This window comes from Oryzias melastigma, linkage group LG10 (assembly GCF_002922805.2).
Source record: "Oryzias melastigma strain HK-1 linkage group LG10, ASM292280v2, whole genome shotgun sequence".
Taxonomy (NCBI): Eukaryota; Metazoa; Chordata; class Actinopteri; order Beloniformes; family Adrianichthyidae; genus Oryzias; species Oryzias melastigma.
In genome coordinates this window covers 19,866,406-19,872,664 of record NC_050521.1, presented here as the reverse complement: position 1 = coordinate 19,872,664, position 6,259 = coordinate 19,866,406, and positions in this window count along the sequence as shown.

Sequence of the window (6,259 nt, the reverse complement as noted above, 5' to 3'; positions counted from 1 at the left end):
GGCACCTTTAGGGCTCAGCTCTTCAAGAGTTACCAGAGTCAGAGCTTGATCTGAGTGTTTTAAACTTCTTCTACAGTTCAAACTTTATACTTTTTAACCAGTTGCTATATAGAATTGCAATTCACTTGTTTAAACATTGAAACATATTTAAGTGATGTGCTTATAATCAAAAAAATATTAAAGTGATATTAGTTCATATTAAATTATTTTTTTCGAATGGATCTTGCTCTGTTGTGGTCTCATTTTTTTCAGCTTTTTTGTTAAGCCTCTTGTGGATTTATTGGGAGGGGGTCAAAGAAAATGGACATTCTAACCCAGGGCTGGGCAAAGTTTTTGACTTGTGGGCCACAAAGGGTTTTAAAATTTGACAGAAGGGCCAGATCAGGTGCTGGTGCGTGGAGTATTTTAGTAATCCACCTCATAAGAGAACGAGATAACTTGGTATCTGGACAAAAATATGCTTTGATATTGAATGAAATTATATATACATATTTAAACAGAACATTTTGAAGTTTTTTTCCCAAAAACGTTGTCATTCGTTCCCATTTAAGAGCTAACTGCATCGATTGGTTTGATTTCCTTCAGGTAAAAACATTCATTCATAGAAATGCTGCGTACATGTGGAATGATCGGAAAAAATTACTCACTTAAAAACACATTTTTTAAAGTCTGGAAAACAACAAATCTTCCAACAGCATACGATAACTCTCTGCGCCTAAACAAAAGAAAAATGTATTTATAGTGCACCATTTATGTGGAGAATCAAAGGGAAATCAAGACATTATTAAGGATTATAAATATAATTTATTCTAGTTTGGCGGGCCATATTTCATAGGGCCACATATGGCCCCCGGGCCATAGTTTGCTCACCCCGTTTTAACCCTTTATCACCACAAATGATTACAGATTCAAAGAACTCCCCAAAATAATGGTTATAAAGACATAATTAACACACTGATTATATCAGACAATTATCAACAAGCTCTTTATATATATATATATATTCTACCAGTACGGTTATGGAAATAGTTGGATTTTGTTTTTGTATGCATACCTCCACACTGTTCTTTGTTTTATGCTCTTATTTCCATTTTTTTCCCTCTTAGTCACAGCACATGCACACATGCCCTCTATTTACTCACAAATAGCTCCTGTTGCTTCTTTAGAAAACGGTGAGAAACAGAGTGTGTCGTTTTCCGCATGCAGCTTTTTGTCACTGATTTGTGGCCTCTAGTCAGTGAAGTGCAGAAAAACAGATTGAAAATTCCTGCGAAACTAGAACAAACCTCAAACACGATGTAATAAAAACAACGAATAAATGAATTAATACAGAGACAAATCTTATTAAAATGTGTACTTTAGTATTTTTCTAACAACAAAATGCATTTAAATTTTAAATATAAACTGGAGGAAATTAGGAATTATTCAAACATTGAAAAATAAATTATACACTTGTTTTAATTATTGTATATGTGACATAAAATGACAAAAAAATTCAACTTTGCTCCCAAAGCTCTCACTTTTGCATTTTACCAAAGAACAACTTTGATGGAGTCAACTTAGATAAATGAAAATCTACACCGACATCTTTTGTATTCTAATTTTATTGTTCACATAATTGTGTGTTTGTGCAGTTTAATCCAAACCTTGATTTTATCCCTCAAAACTAATCAAGCGGCAAATCTAACGAATCATTAAAATTGACAAATGCGAGACGAGAGTAAAATAAGGGTCTAACAAAACAGACATACAAAACATGAACTGCAGTCTCTTGAGGATAAACCAGAGTTTGATTACTCCACTGCCCTTTTAACCTCTGAATACGGCATTGATTGCACTGCTTCCTCGCCCAACAAAATGTTAATGAAATCTGAAAGACTCTGCATGATGATAAATGACACTTAAGGAATAGCCAGTGTGGCCTGCTGGGCCACACAGACAAGCAAACTAATTTTTTTCAACACTCACAAAACTATTTTCTGCAGTGGAGGGCACAAAGGGCCTCTGAGGTGAAAAATAGTTTAGAGATAAAAGAGATTTTGATGATTAAATGTAAAGTCTGATTTGCTATGCTAATGTTTACTTTCATATTAGGATGTGCGTCCAGTGTTAAGAAATGAAGAATCTTTAGAAATATTTGGGCTACAACTGCCATAAATAATTTAGTGTTATTTTCTTCTTCATTTCACTTTTTTTTGCACCCTGAGATAAAACCAAACTCCACTAATGTGCTAAACGGTGCTGTCACCAGTGCTAAATTCACAGATAAACAAACTGAGCAACTAGTGAATGACTGCTACATTCAGTTTTTCACTTCTTCCAGTGAATTCCCTCAGACATGCAAAACACATTTCACTTCACATATGGCAACAAACATGCCATATGGTGGTGAAACTGTAAGAGATGGATGTTGGATGCAATCATGGGAACATGTTATATTGTAGGAAATGGGGGCTCACTAGCTTGTAAGACAAACCCCGAGTGGTTCCTCAGTAAATTGACCTGTCTCCAGTTATTTTTTTTATTTTTATTTTTTTTGTATTTTTTAAACATTTAAACTAAATGTAAATTCAGCTTGAGATGAATGGGCAACTCCAAGATTTAGTTTGGAGAGGGACAATTTAAAAACAGAGCTTAGGGCCTATGCTTCGTACTTGTCAGGCATGTCCAAAGTGTGGCCCAACCAACCAACAGGCTTCTTTTATTGAATAAATTATATGCAGCCCACAGTATTATTATTATTATTTTTCAAAGTAGGTGTACAATATCTTGATTCTGGTTGCTAAGTTGCATGAATCTGCTGTACACCTGAGGCAACACTGTTCATGACACTTCATAGCTCATTTCTAAAGTGTCAACTGTGAATAAACAGAAAAGTTGACAGTAAAGACTTACGCTTTCAGGACCAGTGGAAATTGGGATATTTTTTCAGTGAAATATGAAATGTCTGTCTAATATGCCAAGTGACTGTGGCTGTTTTCAAGAATTTCATATCAAGATGGACCATCAGACACAACACTATGACGAAGTGAATGAATAGTTCGAAAAATTGACAGCAATTTTATGTATTTTAGATGTTTTGTTGTCTTTGTGAAGAAATGAAAAGTATTGGACTGCAATAAAATATTTATTAAATTGTTTATTTGCATTTAATGCTTTTGGAATATTTTTATTTGCAAAATGTTTGACACAAAACAGACTGGAATCAGTTGCATTTATAATGAGGGGGAAATATACAAAACATTTAACTTAACTAAAGCATCAATTTCTTTATTAAAGACCCACTCCAATGAAAATTTTGTTTTTGGTGTTCATGTAGCATTTTTTTTGTGACAGAGGACATACATGAACAAAAATTTAAGATTAAAACAGAATTTCTGAGTATTTCTTAATTCAAATCTTATGGATCAGGAGCAGATGAAAACCCAAGGATTAAAAAAGCACATTTTTGAAGAACTCCTGCTGCACTGCAGAAAATGTCTAAAAATTGTAAAATAGTTTTTTTGATTTTTCCTAAAAAATGCATAAAAAATAGTTAAAACACCACTGGGAACAATTTTTAATTAGCTATAAATGTAGTTGGAGTGGTACTTTAAAGCATTTTTTTTCTATCCAACTCATTCCTGCATGTTAGACATATGAGAAGAAAAGTTGGGTCATGACAAGCACACTCAATAGGAGCACTTTATAGAATTAACATGTCAAGCCACCGACTGAAACCCATTTTTAAAGAGCAGCGGGTCAGGCCGTGTGACTTTGAGCAGATCATTAAGCCCCGACTATCTCACAGTTCACTTCATCGCATGCCCATGAATCTGCTTAATGTAAGCAGCAGCAAATCACTTCTCAAACGTATTGATCCCGGGTCTTCCCCCTGTCCTTTAAGTGTCCTTTTGTCACCGAAATCGCATTCTGAGTGGATAAAAAATGTCAATGGTATCGACTTAATTTTAGACACTGAGCTTCTGTATCATTAGTCTATGCGTCTACTTGGTATCTGATTATATAGTGTTTATACTCACAGGTTGAGTACTCTGTTTCCTTGGAAACAAGCTAATATATACAAAACTAAAGTTTGATGCATTGGTCTCTTTTTTTTAATGAACCAGGTTTATTTAACTTCTGAACTAGTACAAGAGCTTCTGAATTTTTGTGCATCTTTAGAATCCACCGTGTCCCTTGATCCCTAATTTTAGACTCAGTAATGAGTTTCATTGAACAGTGCTTCATGTTTTAGCGAGATGCATAACTTTTAACTGCTTTTTTTGTACAAATCAGCAATTTGCAATTAGATTAATCAATATTGGTGAAATAAATCCTGCCTGTGAGGCCCCTTTAGGCTCCCGGAGCATGTGGTAAACAATATTAGAATAAAGCAAAACAACAGAATGCGCAACTATTTCTTTTCACACACAGGCGGTAATGATCTTCAAAAGGCTACGTTATAAAGCCACTTTATCTGTAAAGAGAGCAGCAGTATGTTTGATCATTTATTAATTTTGCTACCTTGTGTGCTTTCATCTTATCCTAAATAGGACAAAAGCGTGTTGCATTTCCAAGCAGCAGTTGTGCGCTTCCTGTCATCAATGAAAGCTGTGGGTGTGAAGCGAGTTGAGCATTGTCTGATGTGGCGTGGGCTGGCCTCCATCTGTCAATACCTGCGAGAGATCGGGGAGAAAATTAGGAGGCCTCCTTTCCCCGTTTCTCCTGCAGCTAATTTATTGCCAATTTGATTCCAAACATCTCCGCACAAATTGCTTTGACTTTTACCCTCGGAATTTTGGCATTTGGTGTCACTCCTGAAAATGTGTTCCGCATGAAAATGAAAGATGCATCTTCACCATTTGTTTTATTAACCTTATCAACCTGCTTTGAATCTCTAGTCCTACTTTAAAGATTAAACTAAAGTAAAGGAGCCTATTTAAAAAAAATACTATTTTTACCAACTTTTGTTTTAGCTTTTCTTCTCTTTGTTCTTCTTCAAGCCTTTTTTTCTTGTGTATTCTCACTTGTTATTGCTTTTCTAACTTAAACTTCTCACATGGGAGGTGTTTTTAAGGCGGTATTCTTTCCGAGCCAATAGTAACTTTTGATAAGAGCAGGGGTCTGTAACCCTTAACAGTAAAAGAGCCTCTTTGTTTAGTTTCTTACTGACAAAAACCCAGCAAGAGGTGCAAAATCCCACTTTACCATTAAGGAAAATACTATTTATTTATGTTTTTGTGGCCATAAATCCTCTCAGAGCAAAATTAAGTTTTATTATTAGAAAAAATGTAATACTCTGGGAAAATTATCATAATAGGTAGTTTAGTTGTTGCAAATCTGCAACAGATAAAGCCATTCATTTATAAAATGTAGCTTTAAAAATGTTCAATAATTGAATTATAACTGTTTTATATTTATATTATATAATATTTTACAGCAGAATGCATGTTCTTTTCAAAATAAAATGCATCCTGCTGCAGTGGATTTGCATTATAGAACTTTGCCTCTGAACAACTAATATTAGGGAAGAGAATAGACTTAAACCTATTCTCGTTATAAACCACTCTGATGTAACCTTCTACAATCCTTTTAGTTAATCATAGGACATGTGTATATTTTAGAGGAATGGTAAAACTCTCAATACCTCTTGATGTTGGGTAAATTGAGAAATAGTTTTGAAAAAGATTTAAAAAAAAATCAAAAGACTCGATGAATAAAACTATTATTTATTCAAATTGTTGACATTATTATTTAAATGGTAAACATGCAGGAGGCATCTTAATAAGCGAGTTCATTAATATGTAAACTTATTATATAAGACTTTTACAAGTTTGAAATTTAGTTGTTGCAAAGAGGACATCTGACTCTACTCCTTGTAGTATTTTGTCCCAAGTGCATCCCAAATGTTATTTAGTTTATGATAAAAATCACAAGAATCTTCCTTTATTTTGGAGAAAGTCAACTCCTGCACAATTGGGATGCTTTTAACAATTGGTAATTCCCTCTTTTTCGGTGATAGGAACGTAATTATGCACGGACAAAGAGATCTGTGCCAATCGTAATGGGCTCTGCATTTTGGTATGACACAAAGGTGTGTATTATTATTAGTTTTGTTAATTACCGATGGGAACAAAGGGGCACGAGTGAGCCATCAATCAATGAAGCTAATCAGATTTTTAGTGGCAGAACACTATAGCCAGGAGCGAGACTCAGGACATTTGTTATCATCTGTTCCAACTGTGTGTTCCTTTGTTGTGGGAATAAATCTAGTGTG